This window comes from Rattus norvegicus, chromosome 3, assembly GCF_021556685.1.
Source record: "Rattus norvegicus strain SHRSP/BbbUtx chromosome 3, alternate assembly SHRSP_T2T, whole genome shotgun sequence".
Lineage (NCBI taxonomy): Eukaryota > Metazoa > Chordata > Mammalia > Rodentia > Muridae > Rattus > Rattus norvegicus.
In genome coordinates, this window is record NC_141536.1 from 63490318 (window position 1) to 63515568 (window position 25251).

Sequence of the window (25251 nt, forward strand, 5' to 3'; positions counted from 1 at the left end):
AATTGTTAATAATCAGGTTAAACTAGGGTTTACAGAAATAGGGCCAATCCTGTAGCAGACTGAAAATGGGCTTCAGTGTATTGCGCTCCTGGAGAACGTGGAATAGCATTGGGTAGCGGAGACGCTCAAACTCCGAAGGCACACGCATATCGACAGAGATATGGAGAACTAGTGTTCTTGTCCAGTGAAAACGTTAGAAAACTTGCATCGTATTTGAGAGAAATCCCAAGTCCACTATCAATCTTACAGTTCTACTAGACCAAATTTAATATTGAAAATGATTTTTCTGCCTGTGGGTTTCTTCCATTTATCTATTTCTGTCAAATGTAAGCACCTCAAATGTGTCTCTTAAGATCTTAAACACTTGAATGTGTAAAGACATTTCTGCATCAAGTTCACAATGAACTAATGAAAAGCCAAGAAATTTTAAATATTCTCCTGTAGCTTGGGTTTTAAAATACAGATAAAAATGCCAATTCTTTACTCAGAACAATGCCCAAAATGTAAGAAGTGACATAATTAAAACCATAGTCTATATTTAGGCATAATTATCACAAAATTGGCATTAAAAATACAGAACTGGTTACAAAAAAAAAAAAACCTACCAAACAATCTTCTGTGCTAAAACTACTTCTTGATAATAATTTATTCATGTTTCACATACCTTGGCCAGTTCCGAGAGATCAGAGTTTTCTTTAAATCTCTGCCGGTAACAAAAGTTATGCCTACATCTACGGTGCTGCCTTACACAGACAGTTTGGGGAGAATGGGTTAAGCAAATCATTCAACTGCTTAAGAGAAATCAAACAGCTCCATAGGTCATTCTCAATGATAGACATATAGGATACACAGATTCAAGAGAATTTCTATTGCTACTAAAGCTGGCAATACTCCGTTGCCTGCTATGTTGATGTCCGGCTAAGGACCTGCTTTTGACATGACTACAGACAAGGCCATTCAATGTGACTAATAAACCCCACATTCTCCACTAGAGGTTCTTGGTGAGGAAAAAAACTGTGTATTAATGTTTAGATCTTGTGTGCCAAGTGTACATAAAGTGTCACTGCTGTGAACAGAATGATGGTTCTCTCCAGAAGAGCTCTGGCACCACCCAAGCTGACGTCACCCAATTGCCTTCCAGGGTTATTATGGTACATCTCTACTTAAAAGGACCAGCTGACTGGGAAGGTATCTCAGTGGGGAGAGTGACTGCTTAGCATGCATGAGGCCCTCCCTGGTTTGGACCCAGCAGCACACAAACAGGTGTGGTTGGACACACTTAATCCCGACACCCAAGAGGTGGAGGTGGGATGATGAGGAATTAAAGGTTCTCCTTGGCTACATAAAGAGTTCAAGGCCAGTCTGAGCAAAAGACCTGGCATTTAGTCATGGCTACTTGCCAATTCTCTCTGGAGAATGAACAAAACTGGCCAACAAGTACAACTGAAAGTGCAGTCTATCATAAAATACAAGATTTTGAGGAAAATTGGTGTTTACTAAAAGATACATTATAGGTTCCCATCTTAAGGGAATTTTCTGGAGATACTGGCAAGGATTCTTTGACTTTAAAAAAAATACTCTGCAAGATATATGTGTCTTGAAACTGTAACAGAGGTACCCAGCTTTCCGAAAAGTCGAGGGGAAAACCATGAAAATCATGCATGAGTTAGCAATCTGTTCAAATAGCAGAATAAGAGAAATCAGTTGAAATTGTTCAGATTCTGCGTTGTAGCTGGCCTGTGAGAAGCTAGTATTTGATGTGCTGTGCTACGGTTTCAGAGTGATGGTTACAGGCAAATGTGAAACAGTTTCCTCTCCTACACCTGAGTTAAGCTCGATTTTCCTATACACATCAACCAGAACAAATATTCACAGCGGACTGGAGCAGTAAAGTGAGAGGCCAACTGTTTGCTCTTCCACCAGACATTAAGGACGTTCCCAGGACTATGGGACTGTGAAGACTGTGTCACTGCTATTATAGTGTTTGTGGAAATGTCTTAAATAAGTGTGTTACTGATATTAGCATGTAGTAGGCTTACTACTATTATTTTTATATTTTATTTTTCTGTGATGCTGAGTAACCAACCTAGGGCCTTCTGCAAGCCAGTCAGACACTCCACTGCTGAACTATATCCCTGGCCCTTTAATTAATATTGTAAAATATCTGTAATCTATACCATAACAAACATCAGTGAATATAATTTATATAAATAACATCTCTTGGTTGTTTTCAATCATTCAAGTTTGCTCCAAATAGGAGTTTGAAATACATTATATGAACATGATCAGGCTTTGTCATTCCTTCAGGAAGGGTATTCATGTGCAACTTCTACTGGGACCATTTAATACTTTATCCTGTTCATATTTGTCCATGTGTGTTCTTTCCCTGTGTCACTCCCATCTCTCTTAATAGAAACATTGATAAATTCAAGGGTAGGGGATGCCATACGTGGCACTCACAGAAGATGTGAATCTAATGGGTTCACTCTACTCTCATAATCAAGCCATTTCTTTGACCTTATCAGTTCATGTATGTCTATCAAGTCGTACACACTGGCAGTATCTTTATGCTTATCCCCATCTCTACTTCTCTCCATATCCTAGCACTTTATTTGGTGCTTCAACAAGAGGTCAGTCTCCCAATAAATGCGGATAGGAAGCACAGTGAGAGCAATCAGATGCATCTTAATCACACGATGCACGTGTCCACCTCCGAACCTTTGGCCTTTCATTTCCTGGATAATGGAAGGCCTTCATGACTCCAGCCTTTTCAAACATTAACTCTTAAGGCCCATTAGGTCATCATTCCCAGGAATAACCTTCGCTGCTGAGTCCTTCTGAATTGTATAGTCCAGATACTCAGCAAAAGTGACAGGGAGAATTGCACTCATTTCCTGCACTTGTTCTCCACATTGAACAAGTGATTTAAAATGAAACTTAGGCCATAGTTAGAGGTAAATTAGAATGCAGTGGGTTGAGGCAAACACAACAGCTGTAATCTTTTGTTTGACATACGTGAACATTCACTATACTCCAGATACTTCCTTTCCAAATTAAAGTGCTATTGTTTTTGTCCTTGGACCTTACAGATAACTGTCTGAGAAGAGATGAGAGTTCCTCAAGTTTGTGCCCTTCAACTTGTAGGCTGGATCCATGACAGTGATAAAAGCGTCCTTCTGTTGGCGTGTGCATTGACTCCTACTTTCTCAACAATAGGACTCCATGCTTGATAGAATCGACTCAGGGGAATTTAAGACTTGTTTTGACTTATATTGTGCAAAATACACCACATTGTGACAGGGAAGACATGGGTGTATGCCACACTTTTGCTATAGTTAGCAAGCAGAGAGATCATCTGGATAAAAGTCAGCCAGGCTGTACCATAAAGCCTGCCACTTCACTGCACTCCAGTGACACACTTCTTCTGGTTAGGCCCCACTACCTGAAGGTGCCACAACCTCCCCAAACAGGTTTGTCACCTTGGAAACAAGGGTTGAAACATATGTGTCCCTGAGAACTTTTGACATTTTCTGTAATGAATTCTGAGAAAGGTGGTCTGGACGTGGACTTAGAGCTCCACAGTCTAAGCCAATTCACACTCTAACATTCAGGGAGGCCTCATGGCTAGTCCCACCTCCTTTGATTTCAACTATGCATTAGTGTGAACCAATGTGATACCAGGGCTATCTAGTTGTGCCTTCCTGCACTCACAGTGTGAGGATCTCATATAGCCCTTTAGTCTACCCAAAGTTAGAACACTAAAACTTCTAGTTAAAAACACTAGAAGACTCATTTTATCTTCCCTTCCACATAGTTTTCCCCTTAAGACTGTCATATGAGCATAAGAAATTATCAGAATAGCTACTGGCTATTCAAGGTTGATTTGACTCCACCCAGGTAGATTTGCATGGTTGGAAGGCAGCAGACCCGTCGCCAGGGAGACTGAAGAAGGAGCAGTTTTTACCTAGAAGACTCGACTTAGAACCAGAATGGTTTTTACCTATGGTCCAAAACAGCCAGGAGCAGCATGCCAAAATCCTGACCACAAGTTAAAGGTAAGAAAAGAAACAAGAACCATCTACTGGGACCTGCTCCTTGGATCCCTCCCTAATCCTGAGACAAAACTGGGTCAACAGACCACTGTGTGGATAAGGTGCTGGAAGAGAGGAAGGATGAAAAGAAATTAAAGAGAGATTTCCAGAAGCCACATACATTGAACATCCAAAATAAACATGAAATTCACATCATCCATGGTTATATAAAAAATCATATCTATTTACTATCTGATTAGTATTTGTAAGGCTAATATATATGGAAACAAAAAACAGGGAGAAGCAATTAGAATATAACTTATCACATTATTTTTAATCCAACTTAATATTCAAGACAAAGTTCATGTTTATTTTTAATATGCTAAGCATTGGCATGATATGAGCTTTTATTTCATTTCTATCATTAAAAGCTTATCAATGACAAATGTATTTGGGTTTTGATTTGTTTCTGACATTGATAAACACTGAGTAAATGCAATATGAATTACTCACTAAGACAGAAAAATCACCAGAAAATTATCTATAAAAATGTAGTCAAATTACCCAACTCTAAATTATCTTCTAATTAAATTGCTTTCAACCTAGTCAAATTTTAAGAAAAATATGTTTTAATAAAGTAAATATATATGTTAAAAACCGTTAAAATAAACTTCAGGTATTAAGCTAGTTAACTGGTATAATCAAAACTCGTATCTACATGAAACATGTAACCCTCCGACCTAAACATTTGAAATAAAATCACAGCTTAAAAGTTATTCCCACAATGAAATTAGAGGTCAATTTTTTTCTTTGAAAAATGCTTAAAGAGTTCAAATGGTCTGGTATTAAAAGTGAGTTTGCTGTTTTTTAACTTACTCCTACATGCAGGGTGTTTACATACCGTGTTACCGGTTCAAAATGGCTTGAAAACAGATTTTTCTCCAGGTCTTTTAGACAGTCTCTATCACACAATACTATGATAAAAGCCTAGCACCAAAGGCAGGGGCATGAGAGTATTACTTGATAATTTGAAATTTTTAAAGAAAGCAAGTACTGTACATCATGTGCTGTACAGTTTTGCTGGGCTGCATAGCAAGCCCTGAACATAAAATGGTTTGCAGGGTTTCAGAAAACCATCTTCTCCTTGGGGCTGTAATACTATTGTCAGGGTTTTTTGTTTTTTTGGTTTTTTTTTTCTTAGAAAGTTAAATTTGATATCAATACGATGTGACACAACTGCATCAAACCTTAATTTCACTCACAGTGAGAAGTCACAGGATTAAATAACACTGTGCAGTCTTTTAGAAAAGTTTATTGCTTCCAGATGGATTCAAGTTTCCTTTCAGCCCTGATTACATCTAATATGCACGGGGTGCCAACACTGTAAAGGACAGAGTCAAAAATATCATTTGTATAGATAGAAAGGGCGGGTGGGAGACTCTGCTTTCGAAATAGGTTCTAGGACTCAAGTCTTGACTACTTTAGGGAAATAATAACAAACATCGAGGTTTCAAAATGCTATATTCTTTAACTGTCTTGGATAGTGGCTTTTCTATGAAAAAAAGAGAAAAAGAAAAAAGAAAGCTACAAACCTACAGTAAAGTAGCCATAAAATGGCTCCTAGCTCAAGCTGCATGATCTCTCCCCCATGTAGGGTTGTGCCATGTGTCACACTGCATGGGGCTTGCTACCAAGATGCCCACCTGTGCCTGTGTGGCTAAAAAGGCTTTTATTTCACTAGCAAGAACACTACTAAATATAACCCAGTACAGCCGGAAAGGAAGGCCTTCAGAATACTGACCTCACATTAAAGCCTGCAAGCCTACTTAGCACGGACATTTAGCATTTGGTTTCATTTTCTTTTGCAACACAATTATTGCTACCATGAGGTTTCCTTATAGTTCTCCAAAACAAAGTTTTACCCCATAATGTGAAATAAAAAATAAATCTGCATAAACAAACAAACTAATTGACAGAATCTACTGTATCCAGTTCCTGAGAGAAAGGCCAAGAGAGAGAGAACTCCTGTTTGAAAAGGGACTTCTGCACATAGATCAGGAATCGACCTGGAAAATGCAGCAAAACTATAACAGGATTTCCACCTTTCTTTGTTAAGATACTTAGATTGTAACAAAAAAAATACTATACAAGTACCAAGGTCAGCTGAGTATAAACGACCAACCATTTATTATATAACCTAAAACAAATTAGCAGCTCAAATCCAACCGTGGTCCTAAAGCTAGAAGGGAGGAATAAGAATGAAAATTTCTAGAATTACTTAAAAATTTTCTGACTGGAGAATGAAAAGTGATCCTTATTGAAATTGCTACTCGTGCCTAACTCTCTCCTGTGAACTGTCAACCAAAACAAGACACATATCTCTGCCATAACTTATTATCTTCATTCTCTTTGGCAAGAAATAAGTTCCTCAATGTAAGGGACACAAATAAATATTAAAATGTCAAGTAAGGATTAAATTACCCTCATGACTTACAGATACGAGTCAAATCAATAGCAGATCAATAAGAGGGTTCAATTGGTTATATTGCAATGCCCTAGAAGACATAATGTATGGATCATTCACTGACATAAGACCCATTAAGTTATTTCTGATATTCCTACTATTAATACGTGCTTGATTAAATACTATCAAACAAATAGTACTTGTTTTCAATAATGGTGAACTATCCTTAAACTGTTTGCACCATCTTCAACAAAAGACCATATTGAAGTGAAAAATTATTTGTGGGTGTGGCTATACATGTCCACTAGAGATGCAAATATTTGAACATGAACACAGATAGTTATGTGTGTATTTTCTTGTGGGTGTGTGCACACTTATATTTCTGTGTGTGCATGCTTGTGTGCATATGTGTTTGTATGCTTATGAATGCTTGTGTGTGCATGCTTGTGTGCATATGTGTTTGTATGCTTATGTATGCTTGTGTGTGTGCATGCTTGTATATATATGTACTTTTCTGTGCTTACGTGTTTGTTTTTTGAGGGGGAAGCAAAGGACAAACTTGGGTATCATTCTCAAGAGCTTTCCACCTTGTTTTGGTTGTTATTGAGAAAGTCTCTTCCTGGAACCTGGCCCTTGACAATTAGACTATTCTAGCAGGCCAGAATCTATAGACTACTCCTGTCTCAACGTCCACATTGCATGAATCACAAAAATGTGACACTATGCCCAGCATTTGTGTAGGTCCTGGGGATGAGACTCAGGTTCTCACACTTGCGCAGCATATGCTTTACAGACTGAGCCATCTTCCCCAGGCTTAGAGCTTAGTGTTTTAAAATTGTCTTTTAATTATTGGTCTAGGAGGACATACAGTGGACCAAAAATTGAGATATACTTGAAATAAAGATGTTGGGGGTCCTCAAGACTGCACAGGAAAAACTTTATACAGGCTGAGGTATTGTTCTCCTGCCTAGACTGACTAATGTCAATGTTTCACTCAAAAATACTAATATTTGAGTATAAGATGCTATCTAGGCCAGTTATGTCAGGTAACTTACATACACCATATTAACAAGTATCTAAATTTTAAGTTACAACTAGCTCTAAGGGTTTACACCTGCCTGAGCAGGTGTAAAAAATCCCTGTGTGAAAAGCATATTTAGTATTTATGAACAGTCAAGATGTGGCAGACACCAGTGAAAAGGGGCTAGGGAGATACGATGTGCAAACAGATAAATCAGAAGCTGGCGTGTGACGTGGAACAGGAGTCTAGACGCTACACAGGCTTGGGATTTGATTCCCACCGAGAAGAATTATGCAATCTGATACACAATGGTAAAGTAACACATAGTGGCTTCGTAGAGCCCATAAGATTAAGTTCTAGTATCTTGTAGAAGATAAGCCCAGATTTGGCTTCAGTAGTAATACAAATGTTATGATGTCCTATGCAACTAAGAAGTGATTTAAATCCAGGGGAAATTATATGTGGTCCCTCTACAGTTGAATGGATAAATCTATTGCAGCCCCAACATCCAGTCATAACCATAGAATCAATAGTAAAATTAATTCTTCCTCAGAACATAGGGCCTTAACTTCTCCAATGACAGATGCACACCCCTCCCCAATTTTCTTCTAGAGAAGTAAATACAGTGCAGGCTGACACATTAGCTTGCTTTATTTCTTTCTGCCATAAAACCAGGGAAGTTACAGTATGTATGATAGTAAGTATGACGAATCTATTGCTGAGATGATAAGCAGAATCTGAAATGATATTTAAGGGTTTGTGAAATTAACTGTAATAGATCAATCAAAACATCCAACTCCCCCCATAGGGCTGAAGAAGAGGAAATACCAGTCTATTAAGATTAATAACTATCTGGAAGACTAACTTCACTCCCTCCATGACCATACCATTAGATGAGCCATCAATAAAATAAGTATCTGCCTGTGGACTAGGACAAACTTGGAAATTTTTTTATGACCACAAATTCAGTTCTTATGAAAAAATCCCATTGTTTACCAGCTGGATAATGATTTCCTACACGTCCATAGAGTTCTGACACTTTGGAAAACTATTGCCGTTTAAAAGGTTTCTGTAACTTTCCCTTCACTGGGAAGTTCAACATCTATTCCAACCCAATATGGAATGGCTAAATTTGGGGCAAACACTGGTGAGGTAGGTGCAGCTGAAGTTTGCTCACAGCTACCTAGCTTCCTGCTCTTGACTTTACTGTAGCTTTGTGAAAATACACACTGTGCTGAGGAGGAAGGCATCCTCACACTGCAGGGCTCAACCCCACACACAGCACTGCCCTGAGCATTGAGACACTGAATGAGGTGGCATGCAAACCCTCAACCCTGAAATGTGCCACTTTCTTTATTCAATGTCTTTGCTTCTCGGAAATGTGAAATCTGTGCCATAGCAACGGAGGAGGCTTGGTTGCTAAGCTTTTTTTTTTTTTTTTTTTTTTTTTTTTTTTTTTTTTGGTTCTTTTTTTGGGAGCTGGGGACCGAACCCAGGGCCTTGCGCTTCCTAGGCAAGCGCTCTACCACTGAGCTAAATCCCCAACCCTGTTGCTAAGCTTTTTAAAGCAGGTGATGGCCCATCTGTAAGATGATTATCAACAACAAAATACAGGCTGATTGTCTAAAATACACAAAATAAGACACATGACACGAGGCGCAGTTATGTCAGAGTAGCCTTGTGGCATAAATAACCTGTCCTGGAGGCCTTGTTTATTTTTCAAAATAACTTGGTGGGGAAATATAAACAGGTCCACATTTAGATGATCTTGATGCCAAGCAGATAAACAGATCATGACTGTAAGCAAACCTAGTTACTTAAGCCTCTGACTGTAACCCCAGAAACATTGGTCAAGGTCTTTTCAACTTTGCAGCTTCCCACACTAGAAAAGGGTCATATAGTCATCCTCAACATGTTGTCTAGACAGTTCCTCTGAGACACTGACTAAGTGGGTGTGTTGTATTAAACAGAAGAAGGCAAAGAGGGTGCTTTGAGTTGGAATTGGAGGCCAACGAACGAATGGTACAGACTCCAATGCTGATCAAGCGTCACAGAACTGCAGAGCCCAGGGTGTCCAACTCAATTCAAAGAGTTACTGAGTTATCGGAAGGTAGGAGCTCAGTTCAGCTGTTAAATGGGTACGTTTTGCAGTGGGTATCCTAAAGGAGAACACAGCCCAAAGGCAGCATCCCTGTCAGCTGTGCCCCAAACCTTAGCACCAACCTGCCAAGACTTGGCACTCTGGAAATGCCTTTTAAAGGCTGTAGAAAGAACTCTCCCAACACGAAACTCAGCTGTGAGGACCTCTCCTCCGTCCTTCAGGGAATGAGTGGGTTGCTGGTCACTTGGGTTAGTGTATTTCAGAACTCCGTTGTTTCTCTGAAACACGCAGCCCGAGGTTACTGCTTACACAGGATCATTACAATCTAGCCTGAGTAGTAACTGCTGACACCAGCAAGGTAGCGCCCTTTGTTTGCCAAATTTTTGTTTTCCCAAGAACCAATCCAACTTCATAAAGATATGTTTCCAGGATACATGTAATCATGCTGCCTACAACATCTGTCGCTTTGTGTTTCCAGAGCCTCACAGAGCCAAGATAAGGATGAGGTTCTAAGTCTGTGTTAACTGGGTGTATGACTAAAGAAGTAAATGATTTAATACTCAGAGCATGTACCTAAGAGCAGGTTTGAGCAAAAGCCACAGTTATGTCTCACGACTTTCTGGTACAATTAAATCATCTGAATCTCTCTTTACGTTATCTCGGCGTTGTTTTTCAGTACCCTGACTTGTTCTCATTCACCTTTCCTATGATTTCACATAGGTATCTTAGGGAACCTTGAACTTTTTGTGTCTTGCAAAGCCAGCCACCTGATCTAAGAAATCACTTCTGGTCAAATATAGCTGGGGGAAAAAAATACTGTCAGCCTCGGTTCTAGGATTTCACCCTCAGGTGCACAATGGATTCAGGTAACAGCACAGCACTGCCTTTGCAAATGTAGGTCAGAAGTCTGACTGAGCTCAAATGTGGCTTTCCCAGACCTGAATGAAGTAGGATATCCACCTAGGTCACTTCTCTCCACGGCTATTAAATGGTTTAGGTGTGAGGCCAAGAATCTGGTAGCCCAATGCAGGTCCCAACATTTGAAGTAATTATTTGCTGGTAAGACTTGCACCTAAGATTTAGACTTAAGGGAATATTGGTCTTTTGTTTGCTTGGTTGGTTGGTTTTTTTTGTTGTTGTTGTTGCTGTTGTTGTTGTTGGTGGTGGTGGTGGTGGTGGTGGTGGTGATTTTTTTGGTACCTAAATGTGAAGTAAGCATGTAATAAATGTCAAGGGACCAGAGAGGAATCTGTGTCTGACACCAGCAATCATATTAGTAGCCATATTAGTTAACTTGGCTAAACATTGACAGGAACAAGTCAAGTCATGACAATGTTTGGAACACTCGGGCACGAAGGTATTTTTTTTTGTCATGTTTCTTTAGTCTGTAAAAATAAAAATTTATATTCACCCCATATTAAATCTCCTTTTACAAAATTATTTCAGTATGCCTTAGATGCCCTAACAATTCTTATTTCTTGGTGGTTGTTTTCTAAATATACTTTTAAAGAAAGTTACCAATAGCCACTATATTCAAATCAAAAGATAAACCTTACTACACAGTTAGGAGTAAAAACTCACTTGCACATTTGGAAAAGATTTAATTACAATTTTGTAGTAGATTCATCCATTATGGACTGTATGGGCCAGAATTCATACATCAATGCCCAACCAGCATCCAGTGGGACTGTGTTTGAAGAGCAAGCAATGAGGCCATTAGCTAACCTGAAATGACATCTCAAGGGAGAACTGATCTCCTTCTATTTAAGAAAACAAAATTCTCCCTCTCACTCTCACTAGCGCTTATCTTTTTCTCTCCTGCTCCCCCCTCTCTCTTTCTCCTGTTCTCTCTCTCTCTCTCTCTCTCTCTCTCTCTCTCTCTCTCTCTCTCTCTTTCTCTCTCTCTCTCTGGAGTTACCAGGGTAAGACCAGGTAAACACTCAGAGAGACGGCAGCTGCTCTGGAGCCCGAGAGAGGCACTTCAGGAACCAACCCTGGCAGAACCTTGGACTTTCAGTCCCGGAAGTATGAGAAGTCACTTCTGTTGTTTAAAGCCACAGTCTGCTCTTAAGGCAGCTCCAGACAAGTAGTGTCCCTCCTTCCTTACCCTGTCCCCTCATAACTTCTTATTCCATAACAGTTCCAAATTGTTTTCTGTGGGTGATCCATTGTTCTTTTTGTCATTATATGGAAATCTGACAGTCACATAACTCATTCCTATCCCTTCTTTCAGTCTGGGGTCAAATACCCCCCAGTGTAGAGTGCTGAAGAACAGTTAATGCCAAAGAGGAAACACTTTCAAAACAAGCCTACTTTATTGTTATTGATTTGAACATCTGAGTTATATTGAGAAACCACTGAATTATTTTAGGTAGCAATCATCAAGATAGCAAGGGCTGCAAAACAATCTGGTGACATGGATTAAGGTGACTAAGAACCTGTTTATGAAGGGACAGTATCATTTATGGCAGAACCCATGCTGCTTGCCAAATGGGTCAAGTTGAAATCTCTTGCTATTCCAGCCCCAGATTTCCATTGGTTTGTTCTGAGGTTGTTTTGATTGTTTGTTTTAAGTCTTCAACTAGAATGAGAGCTTGTGCCTCTCTGAGCTTCCAAAGAGCCCAAGACTGAAATTCACGAGATGGATCTGTAAAGGTGCTCCTTATCCCCAGAGTGATCTCCTAGGAAGTAAGAACCCTCAGCCCTGTCAGCTCACTCTTCTTCACCCACAAATGCCATCCTTTCCTGATTCAAGGGTTAAAGGAAATGCTCAAGGAAGGTGCTGGATGGAGCAACTCTACCTCACACAAATTATGCCCTCAATTTTAGGCAGCCTCCCTTAGAGGCTCCGTGTTAATGATTTTAGAATCTCCTAAAAAAACTCAATGGTGGAAAGAGATAAAAGAAAGAAGACTGCGGTTGATTCTGCAAGTTTTCCCTAAAACCAACATGGTCGGATATTTACATTATGCATTTCCCTATAGTTTTCTCACCCTGACCAGTTTCAAATTTTAATTATCTCTGACAGAGACATATGACATACAAAATGTAAAGTACCAAATGGATAAAGAGATAAATATAGTGTGTGATGAAAGGATTCGATGAAACTGTTTGGATAATCTGTAATAATTTATTACAAAGAAGAAACACATTGCCATGTAAGAAGTGTTTGCCCAGCTCCACTGCTCCACCAAGTTTTGTATCTTTGGTTTTTGAGTTTAAGTTTAAAATGATTCCTGACCTTAACATATTCCTGTATCATTATCCATAAACTTTTTTTAAAAACTATTAAAATTCTTCTTAAAAGGACCCTTTAATTTGGAAATATTTATTATCCTATGGCACAACTAGATTTTCTTTTCATATATAGGGATCAGAGAGACAAAAGAAAGAAATCCAATTATTTAAAGCAGTAATCCCTTAACACTAGGATTTTGTTTTAATTATAAAGAGTGTGTCTTACTAAAAACAAAACAAAGCCTTGTCCTTTAAGGGAAGAAACCCGATGTTTCTCTAGTGAACGTGTACAGAAGATTTCCTATGCAATGCTTAAACAAATTAATTTTGCTATTCTTCTATCTCCCATGGTATAATTGACTTCTTAAAAGAGCATCAAATAAATAATTACAGGTCCACCTGCTCAGGGTAGCTACAAGACACGATGCAATCTTAATGGAAATGTTTCTTCCTATTACCCCCATCCTTGTGAGTACTGACAGAATTTACCATGCTAAAAGCTAACCAAGGCATCAGAAATTCTCTTTGAAAACAGCTAAGCAATCTTATATATAGCAACTATTACTCCATATATACACAACACCTAAAAACCCCTTTTAAGAATGTGTCTCCAAGTCTTATTGCCCGTCAAATACCTTATGTAGGGATGTAGGGGAGATTGTACAGAGAAGTAGGGAGATGTGACAAAGTGAGCTGTCTACTCCTTGGGAAGAAGGGAGTCACTGGGAACACCCCCTATCCAGTTTTGCTTCAGTTGTACAGGGAGACAAACTAAACCACAATCTGTGGAAATGATATTCCCTTTGGACTCAGCCCACCAGCCCACTTAAGCAGTTGAGTATTGGGCACAGAAGGCTAAAGCAGATCCCTATTTCTCAAGGGACACTCCAGTCCCAGGCTCTCCTGTTTCAGGCCCAGATGAAAAGCTACTCCAGCACTCAGCTTCACTTGGGTCTTATCCTCAAAACCAACGATTGCAGGGATCCTAGTCCATGCCCCCCACCCCAGTAGAACTGAGTTTTGGATGAGAAGCCACACAGACGCCACAGCAGTCAAGGCTGAGCCATGAGAGACAGGCACAGAATGTGATGTCAGCCAAGTGGCAGCAAGGAGGGGAACAGAAGGTTATTCTAATGATGTAAGCCACCCAAGGGACACAGAAGGACTGAGGGAAGCCAGGACCACTGAATGAACACAGAGATGTTGGCTTTGCTGATACCCTGAGCAAAAAGGAGCCCAATTGCTGGGGCAGAGAAGCACAGTGAGGTCAACACCACACATCTTGTGAACAGGACCATGCTTTCTATGTGTGTTTACTTTATCAGCTTAAGTTTAGTGGCAAGCACGGAAGTGGTATATTTAACTGATAACACCCTCGGATAAAATCTAATTAATATTCCAGCAGAAAACAAGGGCACATGATACTAAATTCAAAGGAAGTTTTGGGTTTTCATTTCATTGATATTCTGGATTCACTTAAGTGCCACCAAAAAAGATGTCAAACTACTTCCTTTGAATAAATATGTTTTGTAAGTAGACAAAACAAGAGAATAGCAGAAAATAAAAGGAAAGGTCAGTGGGAGTTGTTAGTTTCTGCTCTTTTCCAACAAGGAGGTGCCAAGAGAATCAAGAAAGGTCCCTTGACCGTTTTCGTCAATGACCTCTGTTTTCTAAAATCTTCTCCAGTGACTCTGAAGACATATTTTGACAGTTTCTAGACTTTTCACTTCCAATTCTTTTGCCTGCCCTAGTATGACCATCACAGACACCAAGAAAGACTGGTATCCAACAAGATATGAGCTAACCAGAGCTATGTCATGACTATACATTTGGGTCAAGTTTATAGAACCCTACTATGTAAAATAGAAGGCAATGTATGCTTGAAATTTAGAAACCTAAAGGATCCATTAGAAGGGCATCTTTTGTTTTCAAATGTTAATCAACAAGAGAGGTGAAAAGCACAGTCACATAAAGGGGCTTTCTAAAATACCATGTGTAGGTAGAATCTACTTCTGTCCTAATTATGAGATAACAATGCCGGTTCATTTTCCTAATATCGATATTTAAAGCATAAAAGGAGCCTAACACAGTGGAATATTATAGATTTGCATTTAAAATGTGGCTGGAAAACACAAAACCTAAAACGGAAACAGTAGATACCGCCACAAAGCTGGCAGATGTTACTCAGGGTCATCTGTACAAAAACATAAGCATATGCCAAAGAAATCTGACACTATCGTAGAATCAGTTGGTGACTAAAATAATAGCAGCTCCTTATGGCAATATGGTAATATCCGTATCGAATGCACAACACATTATGTTGCAAGTGTATGCAGACAAAAGAGCATTGCTAGCAGCGGTGATGACCAAGGCTCTGACGAAGTTGGAAAACAGAATACAAGGTTATTTCCAGGCTGTGAAATTAATAGCAAGTTGAGAATGATGCATGGTTTGGATTTTCAGAGGTAGCAGTTCATCAACCTTACTTTAACTTCTTGTAAGCACAGAACAGACCACACAGCAGCATCTGTGTTTTTATAGGGACCTCCAATGTGGTTTTATTTATTGAAGAATTATGTCAGAGATAGGTGTATGTATGTAGGTATGCATGTATGTATGCATACATGTGAGTTTTCTATTTGCTTCTATGCTTGCATGGCAGAAGAGAGTATCAGATACTATTAGAGATGGTTGTGATTCCTTTTGGTTGTTGGAAATTAAACTCAGGACCTCTGGAAGAGAAGCCAGTGCTCTTAACTGCTGAGCCATCTCTCCAACACTGATACACCTATTCTTAAAGCTAACTCTAGGATGTAAACAAGAATCCCTTAATCGATGGTTTTAGTGCTATTCCCCATATCTATTGGCTAAGCAATGTGTAACTGCTGACTCAGTATCTAAACTTTAAGTACCAAACAGCCAAAGAAGTGTGGCATCTACTTCAGAAGGCTGAGATCTTCTGTGATATTACTTTGGGCATAGTTATGTCCACAATAAAGCAATAGGTAATGTTACACAATGGATACTAGTTAAATGTTGTTGACTAAAGGACTTTAAACATTCAAATCCAAAAGGCATCCATGTTGTATGCTCTGGATTCCCAGAGCACAGGATTTCCCCAACACAACTAGATGCAAACATCCAATGTGCACCTAAGATTCTCACATACCAAGAAGAACCTAGGAAAACAAATGTTGACCAGGAATACATTTGTTTTCCAAGGTATTTCCAGTACCGGAAGACATTTGTTCCCGATGCAAAGAATTCACACAACCTGAGAAACGATAGCTATCTTTAGCTTAGATTCTAAAGATATTTTTCCCGAGATATGACCCATGTTAAACTTATCAAAAGTAAACAAGTTTCATGAAAATTTCAATCTTTATAATTTTTATGAGAGTTTATGACTCTCATCAGTACTTAAATGAAAAATTTAAATATATGTGGGATACTAATGGGGCTATTAAAATATATCTAACAAGATTTTAAATGGTGTTGGATTGGTGATACCATTTATTTGCATAATGGAACGACACCAGAGCATGTTGCTTCCACTTTATACTTTCAAAGAGTAAAAACATAGAATATGAGACCCTGCACCTGACCACAGCTGTTCACTCCCACTCACGTTATTCTTCCTGTAGAGATGGACACAGTGGTTTGAGTAATATGTTTCTCACATCCATAAACTTAAAACTGATATAAATAAGCATTAATATTTGCCTTAAATCAAATTTATATGGAGATTTTAAGAAATAAATGAACTTTTTCTAATATTAAAATGCTATAAACATATATTACTCCTATATTAAAATTATATTTATAAACTGCTATTTCACACTTTTATTTTTAATAATAACTGTTGGCCATGTTCAAAGATCATAACCTTATCAACATTAACAATATTTTCTGAGTACAAAAAGCTCTAAGATATCATTTCTAGGCAGCATTCTTCATTCTAATAAGAAACAAGATACATTCAGGAGAGGCCCCGAGGCTTCTGAAAAAAAACAAAACAAAAACGAAACTTAGGCTTGATAGGGTTCAACTTACAATCTTCAGGAGCAATTTCTCCTATTAGTGCCTTGTTCAAGCAATTTCCCTTCTGCTGGGCATTTACTAATCACTGACACATTTGACACGGGGTCTTTGGGAGGATCTGTAACAGACACAATGCTTTGTACTTAGCTCAGTTGAGATAGATATTAGCAATACCCACAGTCCATCAATTACCTACTTTTAAAAATTGTCCCAGGGAGCTCCTAGAGACTGAGCCACCAGGCAGGAGCATACACAGGTTGGTCTGAGGCCTGTCACATGTCACATGTATAACACCTCAGTGGCAGGTGTGCTTTCATCCTGAAAGACTTTAGGCCCCAGGGAAGGGGGAAATTTTGGAGGCAAGCGGGAAGAGGGATGGGATGAGAAACTATGGGAAGGGGGACTGAGGAGGGGACTCTGACAGGAATGTAAATAAATAAAAAAATAAAAATTGAAAAATAAATGGTATCACCAATCCAACACCTTTTTCTTTAATCCTACATTCTCCAAGTTCTATATGTGATAATCTCCCACATGTCCACTCCCCCTGTCTGCACACATGGCCTCCTAGTCTTCTGGTATACTGGCCGTTCTTCTCCTCCTGTAACCACTGATCTATCCTGCCTACATCCTTGATTGACTTTCTAAACCCAAACTCTATTTCCAAAGTAAATAAATACAATAAAAACAAATCCATAATTCCCACTAACACCCAGCTCCTATTTAATACGGAGGTTGATAGGACATGCTAGTCCTGTACTCAAGTCCTGTATCATCCCTAACTCGGTCACCTCTTTGTCTTCATAAGCGTATGTGATTCTACCTGGACCTTGTGCTTATTCTGCAAATAAGCCCAAACCTTCCAGCACATTCTCAAAATATTCTCAAGATTGTTTTTCTTCATCTGTGTTGTTGACTCCTGGCCAGACTAAGAGCTTACTCTAAATTCATTCTCACCTGATTTCCCACTCTTCACCCCATACTCCTACCCATGGGACGAGATGGTTTTTCTTTATCTGTTTGTCCATGATCATTCCCAGTGCCCTGTAACACCTCATCCGCCCCAAATGTGAATCACCAAGTCATTATTCTGCTACTATGCCTTCCAAGAGATTGTATATACCTTGTAGAGGCCGTCAAACTCATTATACACTTAGCAACCCCAGCACATACAGAAAGCTTCCTAAATAAAATAAAAACAAATGATTGAAGGGGAGCACTAATTAAAAGTATGTAAAAATACCATTTCCCATCTCTAACTCTGGTTTGGGGGTGTACCAGCACCCACCTGGGTGGTCTGCAACTGCCTGTCTCTCCAGCTCTTTGGGGCTCCTATACCTCTTGCCTCCACAAACCCCTTCACTCACAAGTCTAAACATCCACCCAGACATTCATGTGTACACATAATTAAAATAACTAAAACTAAACGATTTGTTAAAAATTCATATTTCCTTCAGTTACTCAAAAAATTACAAATGGATAGAGAAAGGCAGCAAACTCTTGTGTCAACTTTCTTAAATGGCAAAAGAAGTTATATGATTTCCTCTGAAAGTTTTTAGGGCTAGCATTAGGACCCCGAGTCTTCAATATTACTCTGTGGGATGTGGCACCAACAAGTCTGGGGAGTCCTAAAGGATTCTAGGTTCCCTGAAGAAGCAGCATTGTAAGAAGTGCAGGCACCCGAGACTGCCAAACTTTGGATCCAAACAACTCCATTTACTAGTAAGGCTTGGGGGAAGATACTTAATGCTGCCAATTCCCTTAGACCACAAAGTCTTATTGCAAAGGTAAAACAATAAAAAAAACCGCTTAATGCAGACCCTAGTGGGATAAACACCAATCGACGTGCGTTCACTACTTGCAGCCAAGCACAGGGCATCGTGGTGTAGCAGCAGTAGGCTTGTGCACAATACTGTTTCTGATACAAAATCTTGGAGTACTCACAAGAATCCCATGACGCCAGCTGGTATGTTAGCTTAGACTTATCCTTTTGTTTACTGTAAGTGCATAGTGTTATACCATATTATACCAATCCTGCAAATAAAATAAAATAAAAAGCTGTAAAAGTATTTAGTCTGTGTATGTGTCTGTCTGTCTGTCTACTTGTCTGACTACCTTTAGATCTAGTCATTTCCTACACTGAGAACCCCGAAAATCTTGTTCTCATGTCAAAACTTTAGCATGAGGTTCAATTTCCTGCAATGCCTGCCCCTTCCTTTCTTTCCCTAACTTCAACTAGCACACCCTGGTTTTGGGGATTCCAAGATCATAGGAAGAATCATAGCTACTGAGAGTTCCTTCCCTTTGGTACCACACGAATGCATTTATGTACGCAGAGGCATACTTCATTCCCTCGGGGTGGAACACTATTATGAGCCCCACACTTCTACAATTGAGCTAGTGATTCGTCACAGCCTTTTGAGGGGACTGTGCTTATAACTGAGTGATGTTCTGCTGAGTCATCCATGTAATACGAAGTGTTACCATCTAGTCACAGAACACACAAGAAGCCGTAAGGAACATGGGATTGTGATGGACAGTCGAACAGTGAGACCTCACAATTGCCAGGTATCTCAGGTCCTCTAAAACCCACTGTCAAACTTCAGTGGATGTCAACATACCCCAGCCGAGGCAACCATAGCTTCTTGTACCCAACAGTACTCTGCTGTCTGTACTGATCACCTTGGCTCTTTCAGTCTTTATCTTTGTCATCTGTGCATTTCTTCAGTCCTCTGAAGGGCCCCAAGCTATGGACAGTGCCATCTGCTTCACAATTCTAATCTACTGACCTTCGACACCCCTATCTCCCAGGTGCCTCTTACTGTATGTCCCTGAGGGGCCAGTGGAAAATTTGTCTCCTCTTCCAGGGAGCACTTCTGTTCCAGTTTCATTCACAAAGAGCCCACAGGAGTAGAAAGAAAGGAGACGAACAAGCAAAAGAAGATAGGTTAAGTTTGAATGTGCTTGCCTTCAAATGGGCTCTTAATCTTTTGGAATAAAAGAATTCTAGTCTACAGAATTTCACAAGGTCAAAGGGGCCAGATAGGATCATGACCATTTCAAATCAGTAGCACATTGATAATTGTCAAATTTGTTCGAACAATAAATACAGTGTGACTGTGGTGAACTATGCAGTGGTTTTTACACTTAATCACTAGCCAATTAACTCACAAATAATGAAGGCCGTCTTGTATACACAAAATAGAGTAAATGCCATTTCAGCATTTCCAGATCAGCATTGCTAATATTTTTTGTTTGTTTTCCCTTTGGATTTGAATCTGAACTTGAGATCCACTGCCCCGGCCTCTAGAGTACCAACAAACACGGCCTAGAACTCAATTGCTTTTCTTGTTAATAGGCCATGCAAATTATATGACTCCCTTCATTCTACACCGGGATAAACATTTTGAAAAGTATACTTTCCTGTGTTGAAAAATGCATTAGAACTAAATCCTGAAAAATAAGAAAACTTGACCTTTCCTTTCCCTTTCCTTTTAGAAGTACTGGGTTGGGGATTGAATCAGGACTTCATAAGGATCCTCTCCCTGAGCTACATCCCTAGATCAAAAATGAACATTCTCACCCCTAAGCTGTTACAGCATTGTCTAATGAAGCTGTCACCAGCCTTTTGCGTGTATTAGACTTACATACATTGAAATTCAACCTTATTTCAGATTTTGTTCTTCTATCATACTAGCCATATTTCTATTGTTTAAAAACCTCTAGGCAGAACATGGGGCCTGAACTGGCCAGTTGCAAATGCAGTCCTATGAGAGAGGCATCACAGTCGTGGTTTTCTTTGTTTTGTGATGATGAAGACCAATTTACCTAATAAAAAAACAAATTCTTGGGAAATTTTCACATGATGAATAAAGCATTTTTAAAAGTTTATTACCAGGTAGAATACAGTTACTATGTAAAGTTGAAACTTTATATGTCTCTTAAGAATCTCTTCAAGTTCAGCAGCTTTGGACCACACCACACAGAGACGCTTTCTTATTAGTGTGCAGAGTGACAACTCAAAGCACCACGTCTTACTAATTACTGTCTCCCTAACTCACATGAGGAATAGGTCATTTGAGGGGTTAGCCCCTCCTTCCATTATTCGTGACCACAGGGCCCTCTGACAGATGTCTCAGTTTGGATGTAAGGCAGAGCTCTGGGTATCTGTTTCGCTTACATCTGTTCCCAAACAGCTTAGGCAGATTAATACTTAGAATGAGCCCTGCCCAGCTAAATCTCCAACTCCCATTTAAAAAAAATGATCATTTCTTTTTCTCATTTTCACATTATTCTATATTACCTTTTTTCTGCTAAACTTCCAGTATGTAAATGTGTTTGTATCAACTTAAAGACGGAGAAAGTCATTTTGCCTTGTAACAAGAGACACTTTGAAAACTCTCCCTGAAGCCTGGCTTTCTTAGATTTTTCTGGTCACTGATCTAATTCTCTGAGCTCTGAGCTATGGTGAGAAATTTTTTTTTAAGAAAACAACTTTAAAATGTATCAGAGGTAGTAAATAGGTGAAAACAAGAGTTGGAAATCATAATTAAAAATTAAAACCCTCACTTTATGTAAAAGTGTTTGAAGCATAATATTTTAATAAGATTACAGTCTGCTCAGATAAAACAAAGTTCAGACAGGATGAAATGTCACTTCTGCCTGTCATGGAAACTCTGCTAACAAGTAGACAAAGCCTGTGAAAAAGGTCCAACCCATTTCCCATCATGCCCTAATACTGGAGAACTGAAGGATACCCCTGTTTCCCTCATTTCCTAATGAGAAATTCAATAGGTTTCAAAGTTCCTGCCAAAAAACAAAAAAAACTCTTGTCCACATACACCAAAATGCTGAATCCCCTCACCATCCAAAGCTTACTCAGACTTTTTCTGTTGGACAAAATACGTCCCGGTTTCTGTTCTTTAGTGTATGTGCTGCCGAAGCGAGCACGGGTTTCTCTTCTTTAAAGCACAGCTGTACAGGTGATCAGAACTGATGTTCTTTAGAAATGTTGCTATAGTACAAATCCTTCATTTTGCAGCTGAATAAGCTGATGCCCATCCAGGTTTGCTTACTTGTCTAGGTTATACACTTGCAGGTCCCAGAGTTAAGACCTGAGAGCCTTCCATGTCCGTGCCTGAAATATGCTCTGTATCATATATGCAAATAGACGTCAGGGATGTAGGGGCTCCAAGTTGTTGGTTTTTAGCAAATTATGAAGTTAATTTGGTGAATCATGATCACCATTCGTAGTGAAAACCAGAGTGGCTTTCACAGACCAATGGTGAGATTTTTCTCTTTGAAATTTCCATGTTAGAAGATCATATATCTGCTTATGTCCTGCTCTTCTGTTCACCCACAGCCCTCACTTCAGAGAAATGAGAAAGAACAGAGGAGACATGTTGCCGTCATGAGAAGCACTGGGGGCTGTTGATACATGCCACAGAGATCCATCTCTAAATACATTTGTAAATAAAGTACAACCTTAAGCTTGACCTAGTCCAAACCCCCCCGTCCCTTGTTTTCTCTCTCTTGCTTTTGTTCCGTGGGAAATAAATAACACCTGATCACACAAGACAGTAAAATATCTTCGTGAATAGGATGTACAAAGTCTTGTGTCTTCCACTTTAATATAACAATCCAAATTAATCATCACCATCGACAAACACATGTTCCTAGAAGTATGCCATTGATTGAGACAGAAAACAATGCAATAGACAGCTATTTTCATTGAAAATATTGAACTCTGGCGACATCTGGGCTCACAAAAAAAAAAAAAAGCAGGATGATAGGCATAGTATAAAGCAGGTGAATTCCAAGAGTTCTGGATGTATGGACCAGATCTACACAAGACTAAGCCTATCTACATAATGGATCAAGGAGAGGTCCATAGGACCCCATTTCTCCACAATGAGCTATTGGCTACTGATGGTTTCTGAAGGAGGAGAAGTAACCTTCAATTGTGTACCCACTGAGAATCCTACCAGGTTTCAGTGGATATATCTAAATTCATAATCACATAGGTGATCCTGGCAAAATTCCATGGGACTCAAAAATTTATTGTATGAATTACATAGAGAAGAGGGTGTTGATAGGGAAGAGAGAATTTAGAAGAGATTACAATAATTAGAATGTACCTTATACATATATGAAATTGTCAATTAACAAATTCAATAAAAGTTAAAAGAAACAGGCAAATGTCAGTTGTATCTGACCAAGACTCTGAGCTTCCCTGTGAATCTTGGCACCTTGTACCCAGCTCATTTGGACTTAGAAATCTCATCGGACTCCATTCTAAGATCTTTAGGATATTGCTTTCCTCTATGTCACAGGCAGCTACCTTGAGGACTTACATCAGCATGAATAAACTCATGTAAGGTCCACAAGTAAGGCGGTCACAATTTTCAGTCCTAATCAGAAGATCATCAAGGACTATTGCAGCAATAAAAAATAAATCATTCTCTGAACTGGATAATGCCTTACGGTTCATATAGTTTATATGACAGTGCCAGACTTCTTGTCTTTATGGCCCTGAAGCTGAGCAAAACAGGAACTCCCTGCTAGACCCTCACAACAAAGAAATGAGGCAACGCTAGCTCTTATATGAGAAACTCAGAAACAATATAAAATTAAAGATGTACAAGGAGCTTGTCCTCTAATGAGAAAGGAAAACTGATTCATGTCTCTGTATGTGAGCCCCAAATGCAGAAAGAGAACGAGGGGAACAAATCTAAAATGAGTCTCCATTAATTTTAATGAGTGCCAACTGGGAAGCATTGATAAAAACAGAAGAGGAAGGCAATTCTGGGTGGCAGGAGTCACATAGCAAGCCCCATCCGTGGGCTTCTATCTCTGTCATCCTGTCTAGCACAAGGTGGTGAAATTTGAGGAAATAAGGACAAAGAGCCAGGCAGATGTAGATCATGGAGACCTCATGCCATGGTAGCTAATGTGTCTCTCAGCCCATTCCCTACGACTCAGTGGGTTTTCAAAGAAACAAATATGGTCCCATTAGGCAAAGTAGGAGCCAAGGAAACAGACTCACTCACTCTGACTAAAAAACGTTCATTTTAATGTATGTTATATTGGAAATCCCCTAAGAACATTTTTATAAAGAATTCCAGTTCTTAAAGTGGAGAAAGGAGGTGAGGACCCTCCTACAGAGGATGAGTCCATGCTTAGCAGAGCTCATCATGAGACGAGGCACTAGGTAAAACTGATGCTTGTGAGGCCAGCAATCTGTCACAAACATGCTCGTTCAGTAAATGTTCTCCTTGTGGCTGGTCCATGCTGGAGCTGAAAGTAAACCAAACAGATGTTCTGGCTGTCTTCCTTCCTTCATCCAGATCTGGACTCCGTCATTCTTTACTTCCTTTGTGCACTGAAGCCACTACCTATGCATGACAGCACTGCTCTCTTTCCCCTGCCTACAGATTGTTGGCCTCAAATACAAGAGAGGGAGCTGAGGTAAGTGAATTCTAACTTCCTTTCTCAAAGGGTTGGTGGAAGAAATGAGTCAGGCTAAGGCAAAGGTCAAAGATCTAGCCTAATATCTTCATCTCTAAATTCAGGTCTACTCCCTCAATATGCCCCTTGAAGCCTAAGCATAGTACCACCATTTATTACTAATTACCATCTATTACTAATACCAATGGTTCTTTCTGGACTCACATTTTACCTGATCTTTGGAAATGCAGTGACCCCTCTTATCCATCACCATGTATCTGAAACTATGCATAGTTCTGACCCCAATATATGAGCACCAAATCATTAGCTGTTTATTGATCAAATATCAATGTAGCTACAAAGTGACTTTCAGGCAAGTAGTAATGCTGTGTGGAAATACTTGGCAGTTGCCTACACTCTGGAAAGCATATGCAGCCACAACAGATGAGACTCCTTGGGAACACCAAAAAGTACAGACACGTAGAATGAAGCCCCATGAGAGACTGAAAATCTAGGTGCTAGTGGGATCAAGCCAATGGAATTGAATCATGTCACAGGAAGGAGAACTCCATGAAGGGAAAGACTGGCATTTCCTATTTAACTGAATACTGCTTCAAACCTTTTCCTGGGCACCTTCAGCAGAGAGGAAGATAGTGGGCCTCCCAGAATTAAGAAAGAATTCAGAGATGAGTCATGGGAGGAAACGTGAGGCACCATTTATCTGAAAGCACATCAGATAATTTGAGAACGAGGCATGGAAACGAGGGAGGGAACAGTCGGAGATCCAGACCATGGACTGTCAGGAAGGGCAAGCCCTGGGCACTTCACCATGCTTAAGTAAAAGAGCTTGAGAGCAAGAAGACTAATATCTACAGGGGAGGAGACAGCATCCTTCCTGAGCTGGACATAG

The 25251-nt window shown here is 39.5% G+C and overlaps 1 protein-coding gene and 1 long non-coding RNA gene across 4 annotated transcripts in view; one reads left to right on the forward strand and one right to left on the reverse strand.

Moving 5' to 3' along the window:
- Nucleotides 1-25251, reverse strand: part of Cerkl (CERK like autophagy regulator) — a 102073-nt gene that overhangs the window by 73693 nt on the left and 3129 nt on the right. The gene's annotated exons all lie outside the window — the stretch shown is intronic.
- Nucleotides 3704-22480, forward strand: LOC147995545 (uncharacterized). Its single transcript, XR_015684444.1, has 2 exons — nucleotides 3704-4055; nucleotides 22258-22480. It is a non-coding gene; the product is annotated as an uncharacterized LOC147995545 (long non-coding RNA).